Source organism: Prionailurus bengalensis, chromosome E4 (assembly GCF_016509475.1).
Source record: "Prionailurus bengalensis isolate Pbe53 chromosome E4, Fcat_Pben_1.1_paternal_pri, whole genome shotgun sequence".
Lineage (NCBI taxonomy): Eukaryota > Metazoa > Chordata > Mammalia > Carnivora > Felidae > Prionailurus > Prionailurus bengalensis.
Genome location: NC_057360.1, coordinates 37,571,317 through 37,590,138, shown reverse-complemented (window position 1 = coordinate 37,590,138; position 18,822 = coordinate 37,571,317). Strand labels below are relative to the sequence as shown.

At 35.0% G+C, this 18,822-nt stretch overlaps 1 long non-coding RNA gene across 1 annotated transcript in view; it reads left to right on the top strand.

Annotated features, from left to right (window-relative positions):
* LOC122475594 overlaps positions 1–6,959 on the top strand; it is a 40,299-nt gene extending 33,340 nt beyond the window's left edge. The window contains exon 2 of the long non-coding RNA XR_006295251.1: positions 4,712–6,959. This is a non-coding gene — a long non-coding RNA (uncharacterized LOC122475594). The remainder of the gene's footprint in view (positions 1–4,711) is intronic.
* Positions 6,960–18,822: the final 11,863 nt, after the last annotated feature.

Here is an 18,822-nt window from a genome sequence, read left to right as displayed (position 1 = left end):
CACGCCAGGCAGTGTGTGGGTGCAGGGGCTCAGCCTGGGAGACAAAGGAAGATCATCACTTGCTATGGAAGGTCATGCTTTGTGTTTTTCTTCCTACCTAGATTCATACAGGCCAGGGTAACATTTAGGGATGAAAAGAGAAATATGTGAAAAAGGAAGAAATAACAAAATGAATCAGGGAATCCATCCATAACGTATCTTCAAGTGATATTATAAATAAATACACAGAGAAAGAGGGGAAAGAGAGAGAGAGAAAAAAAGAGAAAGAGAGAGAGAAATGGAGAGAAAGAGAGAGAGGTCAAAGGTTTGATTTAAAATAATCTTTTCAGGGGCGCCTGGGTGGCTCCGTCGGTTAAGCGCCAACTTCTGCTCAGGTCATGTTCTTGCACTCCGTGAGGAGCATGGAGCCTGTTTCAGATTCTGTGTCTCCCTCTCTCCCTCTCTCTGCTCCTTCCCCGCTCATTCTCTCTCTCTCTCTCCTCTCTCTCTCTCTTTCAAAAGTAAAATAAACATCTAAAATTAAAAAAAAATAATAATCTTTTCAGGGCTGCTTGGGTGGTTCAGTCGGTTAAGTGTCCGACTTCAATTCAGGTCATGATCTCCTGGTTTGTGGGTTCAAGCTCCACGCCGGGCTCTGTGCTGACAGCTCCGAGCCTGGAGCCTGTTTTGGATTCTGTGTCTCCCTCTTTCTCTACCCCTCCTCTGTTTGTTCTCTGTGTCTCTCAAAAATAAATAAACATGAAAAAAATTGAAAAAAAAATCTTTTCATGCAAGGAAGGGATTTCTCCCACCTGCCTTTTAGATTTTTAACTTTGGTTTGTGTTTGTAAATCTTTAACTTCATATACCATGCAAAGCAAATTCAGTATATGAAAAGTGACTGAGGTCATTTTTGTTTATTTTTTAAAAGTTTGTATTGAAGTATAATTGATATGCAATATTCTGTTAGGTTCAGGTGTACATCATAGTCATTTGCTATGTTTAGTTACTGTCACCATAGAAAGTTATTACAATGTTATTGACTATATTCCCGATGCTGTACATTATATACCCATGACTTACTTATTTTGTAACTGTAAATTTGTGTCTCTTAATCCCCTTCACTTATTTTGCAAACCTCCTAAACCCTCCTCACTCTGGTACCCAATAGCTTATTTCCTGCATCAGTGAGTCTATTTCTGTTTTGTTTTATTTGTTTTGTTTTTTTAGATACCACACATACGTGAAATCATACAGTATTTGTCTTTCTCTACCTGACTTATTTCACTTTGCATAACACCCTGAAGGTCCATCCATGTTGTCACAAACGGCAAGATTCCATTCTTTTTATGGCTGAGTAATATTTTATTGTACATATACACCACATCTTCTTTATCTGTTCATTTATGGATGGACACAAGTTGCTTCGATATTTTGGCTATTGTAAATAATGTTGCAAGGAAGAAAGAGGTACATGTATATATATTTTAATTGGTGCTTTTATTTTCTTAGATACTTACTCAGAAATGGAATTGCTGGATCATATGGTATATATGTTTTTTAATTTTTTGACGAATCTCCGTACTGTTGACCAGCGTGGCTCTACCAATTTACATTTTCACCAACAGTGTATGAAGGTTTCCTTTTCTCCGCATCCTCACCAACACTTGTTAATTTTTGTCTTCTTGATGATAGCCATTCTGACAGGTGTGAGGTGATGTCTCATTGTGGCTTTGATTTGCATTTCCCTGATAATTAGTGATGTTGAGCATCTTTTTGTGTGTCTGCTGGATATCTGTATGTCTTCTTTGGAATAATGTTCTGTTTAGGTCCTCTGCCCTTTTTAAAATCAGGTTGTGGGAGGTTTATATTAAGCTGTGTACATTCTTTATAATTTTGAATATTAACCTCTTATCAGATGTATGATTTGCAAATATCTTCTTCCAATCAGCAGGTTGCTCTTTTGTTTTGTTGTTGGTTTCCTTAGCTGTGTAAAAAATGTTTTAGTTTGATGTCATCCCATTGGTTTATTTTAGCTTTTTTTTTGCCCTTGTCTGAGGAGACTGGTGCCCCCAAATATTTCTAAGACCGATGTCCAAGAGCTCACTGCTTACGTTTTCTTCTCTCTCAAATTGGGCCTGCTTGCAATCCTGACCCAATCCATTCAATAGCATGCTGTCCTTCATTGATAGGCTCAATATTTGCCGAATAGTTGGAATTTACTTAATATGTGTTGAAAGTGTTAGACCATTAACAGGTTAAAATGTAGTTAATACCAGCTGTCAAGGGTTATAGACCAAAGAAGTGTGCTGGGAATATTTTAATTAAAAAAAATTACAATAAAGTTTTTAAAAATTGAGGACACATTTTGTACTCTGCCACTCCCTTTGAAGCCCCTATAGTTCTTAAATCCCTTTCATCAATAGGAATATCAGAGAGAGAGAGAGAGAGAGAGAGAGAGGAAACTAATTACTTCATAGTCTCATAAGAGACGGCTGGGGGGAAAGGAGGATATTAGGTAATTCCTATGACCACTAAAATGCTTTGCACAAACTCTTTATTCCCACAATATTCATATCAGGATGCATTATAGCTATCCTTTCCCATCAAATGAAAATACTAGACAGCATTTTGAGCAAGATATTTATAACATTAATAAAACTGATATTTCAATTAGGATATTAAAAATAATCTAAGAGTTAAAAGCGTTCACCTATTTGCCATCAAAAAGGAGTGGAATATATATTTGGGAGTTTGGGAGCATAATTTATTATGCATATTCAACCCTCTGTACTTTTAGTGAGTTTCTGAGTCTCAGTTTCCCTGTGTATAATATGAGGAATTTTGTCAGTCATAGGAAATTGGGGATTAATCTTCTAAGCCGGTGTTGGCTCCAAAGTGCTAACATGCAGTGTGCTCAGTGGGACGGGAGTACAAAACTTTTACTGTGTTTTTATTTATTTGTTACTGTTTATTTTTGAGTGAGAGAGCGAGAGCGAGAGAGTGAGAGCTTGTGCATATGAGCAGGGGGAGGGGAAGAGAGAGGGGGAGAAAGAGAATCTCAAAACAAGCTCCACATTGAGTATGGAGCCCTACGTGGGGCTTGAACCCACCAACTGTGAGATCGTGACCTGAGCTGAAATCAAGAATAGGGCACCTAGGGGCACCTGGGTGGCTCATTCAGTTGGGCATCAGACTTTGGCTCAGGTCATGATCTCACAGCTTGTGTGTTCCAGCCCGTGTCTGTGCTGGAAGCTGGGAGCCTGGAGCCTACTTCAGATTCTGTCTCCTTCTCTCTCTGCCCCGCCCCCACTCGCACTCTATCTCTCCCTCAAGGATAAGTAAACATTAAAAATAAAAAATAAAAAAAAAAAGAATAGGGCACTTAACCTACTGAACCACCCAGGCACCCACTGTTGTATTTCAATTTTTAAGGTTTAATATGAAGAGAAACCTCATGTCATTAATAGAGATAGGAAGCCCCCGGTGAATTCAGTGAAATAAATCAGGCAAAAACTATGTAATTACCACACCACAGACCGGTTAATTGATGTCTTGGTACACATTTCAGAATGTGTCTGTAACTTGGAATCTGATACTCTGTGATTTCAAATTTCTTGAAGTACATGTCACATATTTACATTAACTTTCTCCCCCCGGTAGTCATTTTTCTGCTAAGTGGATATGCACGGAGTAGCTGAGTGAGCCAAAATGAATCAGCATAAGGTCCAAAACTCTGAACAGAAAGAACTAGTTATCTTAGGCCCCGCCCCTCCCTGCCAAGCCCACCGCCTCAGAAGACTTGGGAATAGCAGCGGAGGATGTGCCAAGTGGTTCAATACACGTCCTAGCGGTCCCAGCCCAGGACGGTGTCATCCACACCTCTTAAGTTGTGCTTCCTCAGTCCCCAGCGCATGACCTCAGGTGCTGATGAACCCAGAAGAAAATTATGAAAATGAAGCATGTTGTTATATGGAGGATATTGGGGAAACTATTGATAATCTTTTAACAGAAATCTATTCTTGAAGACAGAATATGTATGTCTAACCTGAAAAAGTCAACAAATTTATTAATTCTAAACAGTGTTTCCCAGAATAATTTTTTAACCAAATAACAGGATTCCCTAATTCAGTAGTAAAAAGGAAAATAATACAAGTTCTTGTCCTCATTTAACCTAATTGAAAGGGAGAACACCACTTTGCTTCATCACATTCAATATTTTCCTTTCGGAAAATTCAACTGCTATCATAGACTAGAATAATGATATAAAATAGCATTATATTATTTAGACAAATTAGTCTCTTTAGAGAAATTAGATGATGAAAACAAAGCAAAGATATTTAATATGTCTGGGAATAAAATCTAGATTATCTATCAATTGTACTAATAGTAGGTAATATTATAAAAACCTTTTGAAACATGGAGATTACATCCAAAGGAAAATGAACCCTTATAATTAATCAGCATATTGAAGGTAGCCAAAAGTGTTTGTTTTATATTTTCAGGGGTTTCTGGTTTTTACTTGGCATTTTATGGGGAAACCCAGACAATGTTTCTAGGGCCAAAATAGTAGCCTTAGAAAAGAAAAAAAAAAACTTAGGATATGAAAAGTTGGTAGATCTCTGTGGATTGTTGGATTGGAAAACATCCCCATAAGAGGATAAAAATCAATTTTAGCTAATTTGCTTAGCATGGCTTGAGTTTCACATAATATCTCTTTTTGTTTTGTACAGGGATCTTGGCAAAATTAGCAACAAACCATAAAGGAAACTGAAAGCAATTGGATCTCCATCTTCAGTGGAGTCCCACAAAAGTTGGAGAAATACGTTGTCTCCAAAGAGGATACAGCTGTACCCTAAAATTAGGACATAATTAAGGTATGAAATTTCTTTTAGTTCATTTCTTTAGTTTGGTTGCAATGCTTTGTTCTTTCCATTACAGATAATTTTTTCTTTTTTTTCCCCCAGTCTCTCTCTCTCTCTTCCTTTTCTTCCTCTCATTAGCAAATGTCTTTTATAATTGATCTTGTTTACTGTCCTTTCATCAAATATATGCCACATCACTCAGGCGAGCCATCTGACAGGGCACCTAAATACACATTAGAAAGTACTGGGAGCCATGCGTCACTTTGACTGTCTCATCAGGGCAGTTATAATAAGCATCTTGATGCCACTGAAGGCAATGCTGTAGTCCGATAATAGCCTTCATTTTTACCCTTTTTAAATATAAAAGTAAACCCTGAAGCATTTGAAGGACCTAACTAAACAACACACATGTGGAAACAGACCAGGCAGCCTTTGAAAAAAAAAAATCTCTATGTAAAATCTGTAAAGAATCTTAGCAGTTTTTCAAAAAGACCTCCAGATACATGATGCCTGTGAATAAGACACATGACCACCTTAATTATGAGAATCATTATTGTAGGCCCTCTGGGCCATTTTTGCTCCCAGCAGGATTTTTCTTTCCTCATCCAGTTTCCGGGGATGTCTACTATTCTCTGTGTGTAAAGCACATTATAAGTGGTCCCACAAAGCTGCACTAATTAAACACACACACACACACACACACACACACCAATAACAACCAAAAAAAAAATACAAAACACTTTGTCAAGTGGTCAGACAGACTGGAACTAGAGGATTATAGGTAAGAGGGATAAAATGAAGGGTTGAAAGCCATAATTTCTATTTTTTGTGGTAGTAACCGCATCAGCTGTTGGAGTCAGGCAGTTTAAAGATATGGCTACTTAAGCATAGAGTCTGGGAAGAATGCCCTTCAAAATGTAACAGTAAATCAGGCCTTCAGTGGTAAAGATGCAGTAAATGTTGGGGATTCCTTGCTGGATCCCTTTTCCAGTTGTCCCGGCTTCTTTCCTCTTTCCCACACCAGTGTCTCCCACTTCCCATTTGATTCCATGCCTACCTTTGACAATTCCATCTATTACTTTCTTTCTCATATATATATATATGTATATATATATATATTTATATGCATTTATATTTTATATTTATATGTATTTATACATATTTATATTATTTATATGTATTTATATTTATATGCATTTATATTTTTTATTTATATATTTATATATGTTTTTAAGCCTTCTATTTTAATCTTAGTTGCTTGGCCTTTAACTACCAATCCCATTCTCTGTGCTGCTAGAAAACAAAGAACATGTTATAAAAGGAGACACTGCATCTCAAAGGGTTCCTTCATTTGGCCAGAGACTAGTTCATTCTTGAACATGATGTGGCTTTAGATTTTCAGAAAAAGCCCCTTCCTTGGGGTGGTTTTGAAGAACATGTAGGTACATATGGGTGTCAGGCAATCAAATTTGTAGATGCAGTAATTTGAAGAATGAATTATGATAGTGACAGGATCGCCCATAAAATGATAAGAAATATAGAGGTCTTTCTAGCTTACATAATACTGACTATGATCTTGAGAGTTTCATTCCATAATTTGGCTTTATCCTTATTTTTATTGGAATTAACAGAATCAGAGAGTTGGTAGAAAGCATAGAAATTTTGTAATACAGCTCTCATATTGAAATGAAGAAAATGAAGCCCAGAAAATAATCTGTTCTAAGTCATTCTGTTTGTCTATAAATGTCATTGGTTTAATTTTAGTTTTGCATATATTTAGACAAAGAAAATATTTTCCCAGAAACTGGTTACAAATCTTTGAGATGAGATATAACCATTAAAATACATATGCAGTAAAATAAAACTATCATTCAGTAGTCGATAACATACATTGAAATTGCCTGGGGATATTATTCATATAATAAAACTTACTTTCATTGTTAATATATTATCTGACTTCTATGTATGTATAATATGTAAGCCAGCTCAAATTATCTATATAAATGAACATTATTTTTGTATACAAATATAATCCCCTTTTGATGTTTTTATGTGCTGATTATATATTACTCACAGTTTTGTAATTTTAACCAGAAAAAAAAAAAAGGATTGCCCAGAAGAAAAGAAGGTAAGTTATTTCATAAGTTGGGTTGGAAATTCAGAAGTTCTTTTTCCATTACTAACATTGTGTTCTTAAAAAAATAAGACAAATTCTTATTTTTTCACTTATAAGTATTCCTATAAGAATTGGCAGAAGTGGGGGTGAGGAGGAAATCCACTGTAGACAGTTAGACCTTATTATTAGAGGCAGTTGGTGGTATCCTGTAGAAAAAATAGTATATTCTTGAAGACATAACTACTTAATGTTTAAAAAAACCCTAAGGTATCATGCATACAAAAAACATTTATAAAACAAAGCTTTTAAATTTTTAATTATACCCCTAAGCTGACTTTCTAGTTCTTTAGGATATCAAGGCATAAAAAAAGACAGAAAGACAGAAAGAAAGAAAAGAAAGAAAGAAAGAAAGAAAGAAAGAAAGAAAGAAGAAAGAAAGAAAGAAAGAAAGAAAGAAAGAAAGAAAGAAAGAAAGAAATATCACATAGAAATATGTGTGGTGATGTTACTGGAAATGAGTATTTTTGTAAAGTAAACAAGTAGACTGTCTGAGCTTTAAAAAGCCTGCCACACTGCCTTAAGGTTAAAAATGCAAGTCTAGATATATCTAAGAAATTGTACTGTTTAACTTTTTAGTTCTAAGTATGTTTTGATGCAAATAATTAAAAGATGCCTATGTCTGCAGTTAAAAATGAACATTTTGCTGAAGTGGTAATACTTAGGTTGTTTTCAGTTTCCATAATTAAATGCTACTTGCTACTTATGTATGTTTCAGTCCCAGAACACCGAGGACAGATCTAAGTGACATCAAATTTTAAAAAAAAGTTACACAAAAATTTTGTGGTAGCTTTCAGGTTTAATTTTAACTTGTGTTTTAGGGACTTCAGATTTAGTTAAACAGCATCGCGATCTGTATTGTCTCTATGATTGTCATACTTTAAGTAATGATATATAAAATATGGAGCACTATAGTATAGTGAATGCAGACTTACGGAAATATTGCATTCTCTTAGCCAAAAAAGTGGGGGAAATCAGAACAAATGAGGATGAACATGATTAATTTTCCCAGCTCTTTCATAAACTCATCTGTAAGAATTGGGTTTGATATGTCTTGTCTTAATGGTGTATGAAGAAACCCACGGCTGACATCAGAGTTTGTAGGTATGTGGTATGTGTATTCTTAATAATGATATCTATGATCAAACACTGCAGAGATCATTAGGCTTGACATAAAACTACCTCTTCTAGAATCTTCAGGGACAAGGAAATTCAGCTGTGTGTCATGCCCCCCTTGCGTAGATAGTGGCAACGGATCTAACTCAATGAAAATTCAAATCAGAATGCACGAAAACACAATATTCCCAATCTGCTATTTATATTGCCAGATAAATTACATATGCACGACATTTTTCCATTGTTAATTTTTATGTTGCACAATTATACTAAATTTTGAATGTCATCTTTAGCAAAAGAAGCCAAGAAACATCCTTTGGCTAACAAAGGAAAAAGCTATCACATATGCTGGAGGGAACTTCTTCAGAACTATTGTAGGGGTTGCTGAACTACACAGTGAAAGATGTTTATGAATCAAAAATGGATTTCATTTAGAAACTGAGCTGTGCTTTAGTATTTATCAGCTCCATAAAACACTTGATTTATAGGGCTCAGTCATAAAGGAAATGTAGAAAGAGAAGAAATGTAAACGAAAATCTTGTTAGAAGCAGTATTTATATAGATTGTGAAGTGACTGCTCGTTTTTTCAAGTTGAAGTCCCATTTTAAGTAAATAACATTTTTAGGGCAGGAATTGGTTAACAAAATTGAACATTCACACAAGGCAATGTGCCATATAACTCACAACACCAGTGCCAAAATATTAGCTTGTAAGAGGGGATTCAGTGCTGGTCTGTAATAATTAGCCATGGTTTCTCCACTGAGAAGAAAAGCTCTCTTCAGATCTTAAGGGCTAGTGCGGATGTGGACATTTTAAATATAAGAAAAGGAAATTTAATTCATGTCCCATAGTTATATGGCTATGGTGGAAGGCTTTGATTTCTCAAGTGGGTATCATGAAAATGATAATAGCTATGATGAAATTATATTGTCTAAATAGGACTTAATTTCTTTCTAGGCCGGGGTTCCTCAACAGAGGCACTACTGATGTTTTGAACCAGATAATTCTTTGGCATGGGGGATTGTACATTGTACCATTTTTAACCAGCATCCTTGGCCTCTACTCACCAGATGCTAGTAGCATCCCTCTCTCACCACAATATTACTAGGCATTGCCCTTGGTTGAGAACCACATGTCTAGACATTTCTTATTTCTTCTCTTATCTCGATGGAAAATGAGTTATGTTGGTTTTGTATTATTTTTAATAGACATTGTCTGTAGAGAACTCTTATGTACTAAGTGAAGAAGCAGTCTATAATGAAATGTTTCTGCAGGATATAAAAATGTAGGAATCTCAATGGTACATTCATTGCTTGAAATATTAATTTAAAAAAATTTGGTAATGTTTCTTCATTTTTGAGAGAGAGAGAGAGAGAGAGAGAGAGAGAGAGAGAGAACCAGCTGGGGAGGGGCAGAGAGAGAGGAAGACACAGAATCCAAAGCAGGCTCCAGGCTCTGAGCTGTCAGCACAGAGCCTGATGTGGGGCTCAAACTCACAAAGTGTGAGATCATGACTTGAGGCAAAGTGGGACGTTTAACCAACTGAACCACACAGGTGCCCCTGAAATATTAAATGTCATATGAAAAATACATGAATTTGAATGGATATTGAATGTGAGCTCATACTTCGTGCCATAGCTGAAAACTTGCGATGTAAGCCATGTAAATTAATAAAAAATATGTTTGCCTTTGATTGGACATGAAAATTAATTCTGTGTATTATAGTTAAATATAGCAATACATTTTCAGAGGGGAATCATCATCTAAATGGACTGATAATCATGTATCTAAAATGTGAATCATCAATTATTTTTTTAACTAACAGCAATGAGATGGTATAGAAGTTATTAACTTGATATGTCTTTGGTATTTGAGGGGTTTTGGTGGAAATACATCAATAGAAGAGGAAAAAAATAACCTGCATGGAAGTCTAAGAAGCACTTCCTCAAAAAGAAATATTCAGGAAGCAAGGAATCCTGTTTTAGTCCATAGGAAAAAAAATATGTTGATGGTATTGATCCATTGGTCTTCTGAAAACTGTGGAAGTCATTAAACCACTAAGTCTTAGCTTGGTTTAGCTTTAACAAAAAGCCACATGAATGATTTCAATACATTAAATGCCATTTTATTTAGCTTTTGTATACAATGATAAATGTATTATGAGTGTGTGTGGCCTCTCCTGTGAGTTCGTGAAAAAACTGGGATGATTTGCCCTTCCTTCTTAATGGCACTCATGAACTTTTTCAAAAGCTCTTTAAGATCACTGACCTAAAGACCTTATACTAGATGATGTAGAGGCATTAAAATTTAAATATACCAATACTTACTTTTTATTACATTTTTCAGACTTGAGATTTAAAAAAATCTCTGGATCTATGGAAGATAAAATAACAAGTTTGCCTTTTACAGACCTTGAGTTCTACACTAAGAATAGATATGGGCTGAGTTCCTTTCTAGTATGAATTGGATTATCACTGAACATATAGCCATGAATCTATAATGCCAAGAGTTAGACACAAAACTTGGAAGGGCTTATAGCTCCAACTTGTAGTAATGAAATTAGAAGATACAGTTATGCTTATAGCTTTTTTTTTCTTTATGAAAACCTCAGAGTAATGATGCTTTATTTCTGTATGTGCCATTTCCCTGGTAACATATAAGAGGAAAAGTGGATATGAGGACTTAGCATTGCTAGTGAATTTTAAAAGCAATAAAGCATTTTTATAAAAAAAATATGTAGAAATTGAAAATACAATTTCCTTTACCAGTGCACTATGTCACCATTTCTTGCAATTTAATTACTAAAGAATGATGTTGATAATCACACATTTTCTAGGTCAAGAGTTCCAAAACTTTTACTATATCAGAACTACTTGGAAGGTGTGTTAAAATATAGTTTGCTGAGTTTCCTGCCCAGGATTTCTGATTGAATCGTTGAGGCCTGAGAACCTGGTAATTTCTTGCAGATAATCCAGGTAATCCAGGACCAAAAAGGCCCACTGCTCCAGAGACATGTATAATTTCAAGTATAGTTTCTTAGTGTGACTTGATGCCTTCCTCTTTATGGAAAATTGAAAAGGCTGCAAAATATAAATACATTAAAAGAGTTGTATACATTTTAGTTTATTCATTTGCAATAGACCAAATTAGCTTTGTCACGGGGAAGAATGACTTATGAGAGTGGATGTTTTCAATGTTTATTTATTTTTGAGAGAGAGAGACAGAGTGCAAGTGGGGGAGGGGAAGAAAGAGAGGGAGACACAGAATCCCAAGCAGGCTCCAGGTTCTGAGCCGTCAGCACAGAGCCCAGCGCAGGGTCGAACTCTGGAACAGCGAGATCATGACCTGAGCTGACGTTGGATGCTTAACCGACAGAGCCACTCAGAGTGGAGGTTTTTAGTAAAATAGCCTAGAGAGTGGAGGTTTTTAGTAAAATAGCCTTCGCATTGCATTGAAAGACAGGAAACCTTAAAAGGAAAAGACAGCCAATAAACCACTCCCAAACAAAGATTTAAATTAGTTAAGAATATTAAAAAAAATAAAATAAAAGTTTGCTTACAAGTAAAGTTTCATTTTCCCACACTAGCAAACACTTAGTTATCATTATAATATATCAAACATAGTATCAATCATATTTTTCCTTAGTCATCCTTTTTCCACCTTCCAGGAAAGAATTAATCATTCTCACCACTCAGTGTCCACCGTCCCAAAGTATGCAATAGCTCTTGTCCTTATAAATTTTATAGCTTAAATGTACAGCAAGGCCCTATTAATTCAATACTTTTATTTAAATTTTGACAAGGTCCTACTATATTTAAGATGTCATTAAACTACAGAACATCAGGGGCACCTAGGTGGTTCAGTTGGTTAAGCTCTGACTTCGCTCAGGTCATGACCTCATGGTTTGTGGGTTCAAGCCCTGCGTCAGGCTCTGAACTGACAGTGTGGAGCCTGCTTGGGATTCTTTCTCTCTGCCCCTCTTCAACTTGCTCTTTCTCTCTCTCTCAAAACAAATAAATAAGCTTAAAAAATTTAAGCTACGGAACATCTAATATATTGAATAAATTATTCAGGATTCAAAAAAAAATCCTCTCCAAAGGTATTTAGAGCTATCACCTATGGCTATAATGGTTGTGCCCTGCAGAAGTCTGGGAGGGACCATTGATATGGATGATGATGTAAATGGTACTTTCTGGAATTGTGCAATCAGGTGTTCCTTAGTCAGAAGTAATAGGGCAGGTTTAATAATTCAGACATAATGTTCTTGTCTTAATTCCAAAATTCTACAGAATGGGGGAGACGTGGCTTAAGAATTGCACGTGTGATTTACTTCTATTTAGTTGACTGCTATTAGCTCAGTGTGAGTCAATAGTAACATACAACTGCCCACAAAAACCATGAAAAACTTAGTGTTTCGGTGGTTGGGTTTCTGAGGGAAAAGAAAAGTGTCTTATCTTCCCAGCTGGTAGAATGAATCCAGAAATGACCATTTCTCAGACACTATTTTCCATCCTGCCTTCTTTGTAGGTAAACCAAGGCACCAACTGTTAATGTTCATTTACAAAGAACCCTAATGATCTACACTCAGCATGATAATTGAGAACGTTAGACAGAAAAGCATGAAATTGTTAAGCTGAATTTGTTCAATTAATCCCAATGACCTGTGAACAAATATGTACTGGTTTTGCCAGTGAAATATGCCAAAATTGTGGAGTCTTTAATAGAAATATGACAACCCAGCAGGGGAAGCTGAGAAGGGAGTTATTTTAGCTGAATACTGGAAAATCATCATCCAGTTTCCTCTGCTCAATCACTAATAATCACAGGCAGCCATAAAAGAGTTGTTGATTAATTAATCTGTGTCCAAACATTTTATTTTTTTCTTAATGCAGTGCACAATCTGTAGTTCAGGAACACTTACAGTTAAAACTTGTTTGGTTCTATGCCTTGTAAGACCGACTTTATCTGGTAATACCTATTAACCCTTACAGATGCTTTGTAAAACAAGCAATATAATGCTTTGAGAGTTCTCACCCTTTGTTTCTCCCACATTTTAATAATTCTGGCCCATCCTTTCCTCCGAAGCAAGATGTGGAGACACTTGTACATGAAGACCTAGTTTCTAATGTGCGTATCCAAAGCACTGACATTGATGCTGTATCCATGGTTTTCAAAGGGGAGGGTAATCTGTGATAACAAAATTGTATCCCTTCCTTCCTGCAATTACCTCACTATCCTTACAGCCTTGACATCTGGAAACCCACTGCTACAGTAGCAGCTGTGATTCCTGTTCTACAGCAGGAAGTTAACTACACATTCCAAAGTGCCCTAATTGTTTTGATATTTTCTGGCTGCTTAAGAATTTTGGGTGTTGGAGAACACACTATTTTGCACCAACCACATTTTGGAACGAGACACCAAAGTATATCTTGTCACAATCTAAACCACTTAGGGGTGATGAAGGCTGTCGTTCTCTTCACAATATATAACTGTACGTTGTGATCAGATTCCAGATTTGGCCACGTTAAGCACAGCGCACTTTAGTAGAGAATTAAACCTGATTTTGTTCATAATCACTGTATTTTCCATAGTTTATGTGATGGTTTCACCTCTGCCACAATTTTCTCAAGTAATCAGCGTGGAAGAAGGCTTATCCAAAGACGTGTTCTTACATAAATATTTGGAAGAGGATTGATTAATTTAAGTTAAAAATCGATTCCCATAGTATTGTGAGAATCATGATGCTTTACATTTGCTCACATAGTGCCCCAGTTAACAGAGATTTGCAGATACTTATCGATTTGCTAGAAATCAAGAGATCTCCAAAAGAAGTGCACAATTATTAAGTGTTGGGCGAACACGCTTGTATTTTGGCTTCATTAAATGTCCAAAACTATTTTGTGTTTTGAGCCAATGAAATCTATATATTGTTTATTCAGAATGCTTTTATTCCTTAGAAAGAATCGAAAGGAATATCTTCTGTGTCATTTTACTGTTAATTTAACATTAAAATGGCTACAAATAATAGTTGTCTTTATTATAAAAGAATTAGTACTTTTTTTATTCATCAGATGAAGAATGAAATGGATTTTAGTAACACCCTACAATTACCTTATTAATCGAAATTATCACCAGTGATCTCTTAAAGCTAAACTCATTGGCTGCAAAACAGGTTGAGGATTGCTGTGATTCTAAGCATAACTCTGAACATAAAATATATCGATATATGACTTTTATTTAAATTACAAATTTTATTAAGATTTTCCTCTTTCCTATATTTCCTCCAGAATATGACGCTACCTCCCATTGTATATTTTTATTTGCGTTAATCTCCAGTTTAGTCTTTCTTTTCGCTTAATTGCTTCTTCTGGAATTTTACACTCATAAGTGATTAAATTCCAATCTCAATCTCTCTCTCTCTCTCTCTCTCTCTCTCTTTCGTAATTAAATAGTTGATATTAAATAATTATTTATGCTGTCTATTCTAGTGACTACAATCTCTGATATTCCCTTGTGGTTAGAAATGTTTTTATACTGTATTTATAATATATTTTCTGTGATATTGGTTCTATGGATGCTTAAGCATCTTGTCAGTTTTATCCAACTCTTCTGATGATAACCAGTAGATTTTGTGCCTTCTCCTACTATTTTAATACTCCAATGTATACTGAGTGGTTAAACAACCATAAAAGCAATATTTGTTTGCATAGCTATTGGTTTGTTTATCTTCACTGCTCCAGAAAATCTTGCTAAGCAATCTGCCTGGGGCTGATACTTGTAACGATTAGCAATTATGGATTCCAGAAAATTGTTGACATGAATTTTTTTAAAAACCATTTCAAAATCAGATACAAAATACGCAGTGTTTTCCTAGGATAGTTTTCTTTTGTTGCCATTCACACTCTTGCCCTTCTTGCCATCTTCACCGTACTTCACTTTTCATCAACCTGCACCCAGTAATAGGAAATTCTCTATCAACCTTGGGTTCTTCCTTGACATTCATAGGCAGATGCATTATTTGCCAAAATTAATAAAGCAGAATTACTTTCATATGATGGTGTGTTTACACACCACTTATGTTTTGCAGGGCTTTGGGTAAAATAGTGATGTACTTTTCATCGTCAAGGAATCCATCTACACAAAAGAGGCATGCGGGTGCATCAGCTAGCAGGTGGGGATCTGTCATCTGAGAGCCATATTGAGCTCTGGGGGAGACACAGAAAAGAGTGCGTGGGGTACTCTCTCAGGGAGGTTACACTCTAGAGTCTGTACTAATAATATGCCCCCGGTGGGCAACAAGAAAAGCTACGCAATGACTTTTCAACAGAAACCTCTCCACTAGTCCTCACACTGGGACAGTGTGGACAAAAGAAGCCCCCATTTCTGCTGAATGCAAACCACTCTCTGAAATATTTAGAACAGCATTAATGAAGAGTTCAATTATAGGCTTTGTTTTTTATTTTGTTTGCTTGTTGACGGATGTTTTGCAGAAAAGCCTGATGCATTTGAATTGTTTTACTTGGAGCATGATTTGCGCTGAATACGATTTTCCTTTTTCTTTCATTTTTAAAATAACTTCTATTTTTCTAAAAAAAAAAAACCTGTCAATCAAAAAGTTGACTTCTAGAATTTTGTTATGTCACGATATAACAAAAGGTATCAAGGAAGAAATAAATAAAAGAATCACTATTTATGCATAAGATGCTTCACCTTTAAACTATATCAAACCTGACTTTAGTAGTTGATTATCAAGATTTTAGTGGTTTATTGTCAGGATGGTATAAATTTGACAGCAGAAAAATGTGATTTTTTTGACCACTAAAAATCTGCTTCAATCATCCCAAAATTTTCACCCAGAAGAGAAACTGGAAATAGTTCCTAAGCATGAGAATAGAAAATAGAAAAAAAAAAAATGACATTTATGTAATATTAGATTCAATCTTGACAAAAATACTCTTTTTTAAGTTTCTTTTAATGTTTATTCACTTTTGAGAGAGAAAGAGAGACAGAGTGTGAGCAGGGGAGGGGCAGGGAGAGAAGGAGACACAGAATCAGAAGCAGGCTCCAGGCTCTGAGCTTTCAGCACAGAGCCCGACGCAGGATTGAGCTCACCAACCACAGGAAGGTGACCTGAGCTGAAGTTGGATTGAGCCACCCACCTGCTTCTGGAAAAAAATATCTATTTTTAATGAATTATTTCTCATTATTTAAAATAAAAAGAGAACCAAAATATAAATACTTAAGACCTAAAGTTTACTTTAGGTTCTGGGAACGATCACTGGCACATTGTGGTCTAAAAATAATATTTATTTTTGACATGAATTTATTTACAATGAGCTACCAAGACTATGTACAAATCACAATGAGTGATTACTTTTGTCAGATTTTCCAAAGAATAAGATACAATGAATCTATTATGAAAATCTCCCACATCATACTTTCCCTTAAAATGTAACATACACATTAAACCCCCCAAATTGTTAACATATCACAAGTTTTACAATAATTAAGAGTGTTACTCAGCAGAGAATTCACTGTGATTTTGCAAATGACTGTAGCATAAATTTTGTTGTAGATTATTAGCTACTGATTTTCCTCACGGAGGTCAAAGGTGTATTTATGTTCTGCTGAGTCTTATATGCAAAATATGTCCTTACTGTTTAAGAAGAAAAATGTATAGAAGAAACTACAATGTATTAATTCCTAAGATACAATTGCCAGTAAACTGTACACATCAAGACATTTGGAATTAGAGTCTAGTCACTTTAAACCCAGATGTGTGTATTTTGAGCACATTTTTTGAGCCCTACATAGTCATAAAGTAACCTAAAATAACAATGAAAGAAAACTGAGCTCTGCTGATAAAATACACTTTACTTTTTATGTGGTGTTAACAAAATGACTTAGATGGAAAATGAAATCTGTCTTAGCTTAAGACAGAAGCACAAAGACATTTCCCTTCTGGACAGCAGACTTTGGCATTGAAAGATCAAAGGAACAATTTTATCTGCATTGTGACTACAGACCCAAAAATTTTACAGTATTCCTGTCTCCATGCTAGAGCTTATGTGTCTTTAATGGCATTTAAATTATAGCCCTTCTGCAGTCAAGCAGTCAAAACACCACGTCATCTGATGAGACACCATATTATAATCTGTCAGTATGTCTCATTTAAAAATTCTCCTATACTGTACTTGCCCTCATTTTTCTCTTTTGCTAGAAAAATTGAGCAAATTGTTTTTTAAACTGGGTTTATGAGTTGACCTAATCAAGCTAGATAAAAGGCATACTTTGGTTTATGTTACTTTGATTTAATTAATTTAGACCAATTTGTAACTTTTTTCTTCCTTTTTATCATGATAACCCCTCACCATATTTTTTGGTTGTTTGTTTTTAGGGTTTTAATCTTACATGTGAAATGATATATGGTTTCCTATATACAAATATTAAATGAAAATTAAGAATGAGGGTCCATTAGAGAATAATAGCTAAACTATTTTTTTCTTAAAGCGAAGTATTTTATGTTAAGCTAAAATGTAATAGAGTGACTATTATATATAAATGAAAGGAGCTGTTGTCTGAATTTTTGTGTAGCACACAATATAGATGGTGTTTCAAATGTCACTGGAGAGACAAGTTTTGAATGTGTAGCTTTAAGGTAATGTTTATTATAGTTATTTAATAATCAAAACTTTCTGAAAATGACTATTTCACTTAGAATATTCCTGCTGATAGGTAAATAAAATGTTACATTTTCTACAAAAACAGTAATTTTTTTCTCAAAAATATAAAAATTTTAAGAATTTTATTAAAAAGATAGCAGGAATATGTAATCAATTATCTTATACCTTAATTAATGCTATACAATATTTTATATATTTACAGAAATAAATTGATTCTGAAGTTTCCAATTTTGAACTTTTATTGCTAATATTTTTTCATGTGGAAAATCACAGAAGAGTATGCTATCTGCTACATATTGAGTAGGAATTAAGGGAATCACCAGACATACAAAAGGTTTGAAGAGTTAGGTCTCTTTCCCAACCTGGAAATGCCACAGATGCTTCCATATTTTACTTACATGAGGAATTGCGCAAGATGCTTACTGAGCATGGGACAAAGTAATACATCACTTTTTCACGGAATCAGGAATGGATGTCTCTACGCTTAGTTGACATTTGACAAGAACTCTGGACAAGCATTTTATTTTCAGAATTTGGTGTAGGCCAAATGGAGTCATTTGGTACAATATTTTGATTTAAAATATGTATTTTTTCTTAGGTAGCAAAAAACAGTGATTTTTAGGGGTGAAAGAAAAGAGTAAAATAAAAAATTTTCCATGTATGGAAAACAGTTGACTTTAAATCCCCATTCTCTTCTACTCTGAAACCCAAGATATATCCTAGAATTATTCTGGGAGTCTATTAATTGATAAATACAAAAAATTATATGCAACATAATGAATACCTATAAATGTACTACCCAATTTAAGAACTAGAACGGTACAAGCAGTATTCTCTCTCCCTTCTTTCCCGGAAGTTACAGTTATCAAGGCCATTGTATACAGTTGTACAAAATGTGTACTTTACAAATATGCAAGATGTGTACTTTCATATCCATCTGGGCCTGATGTGAATGACGTCCTTTGAAGTATGCAGTGTAACCTACACATATTCCTACAATGGCTTTG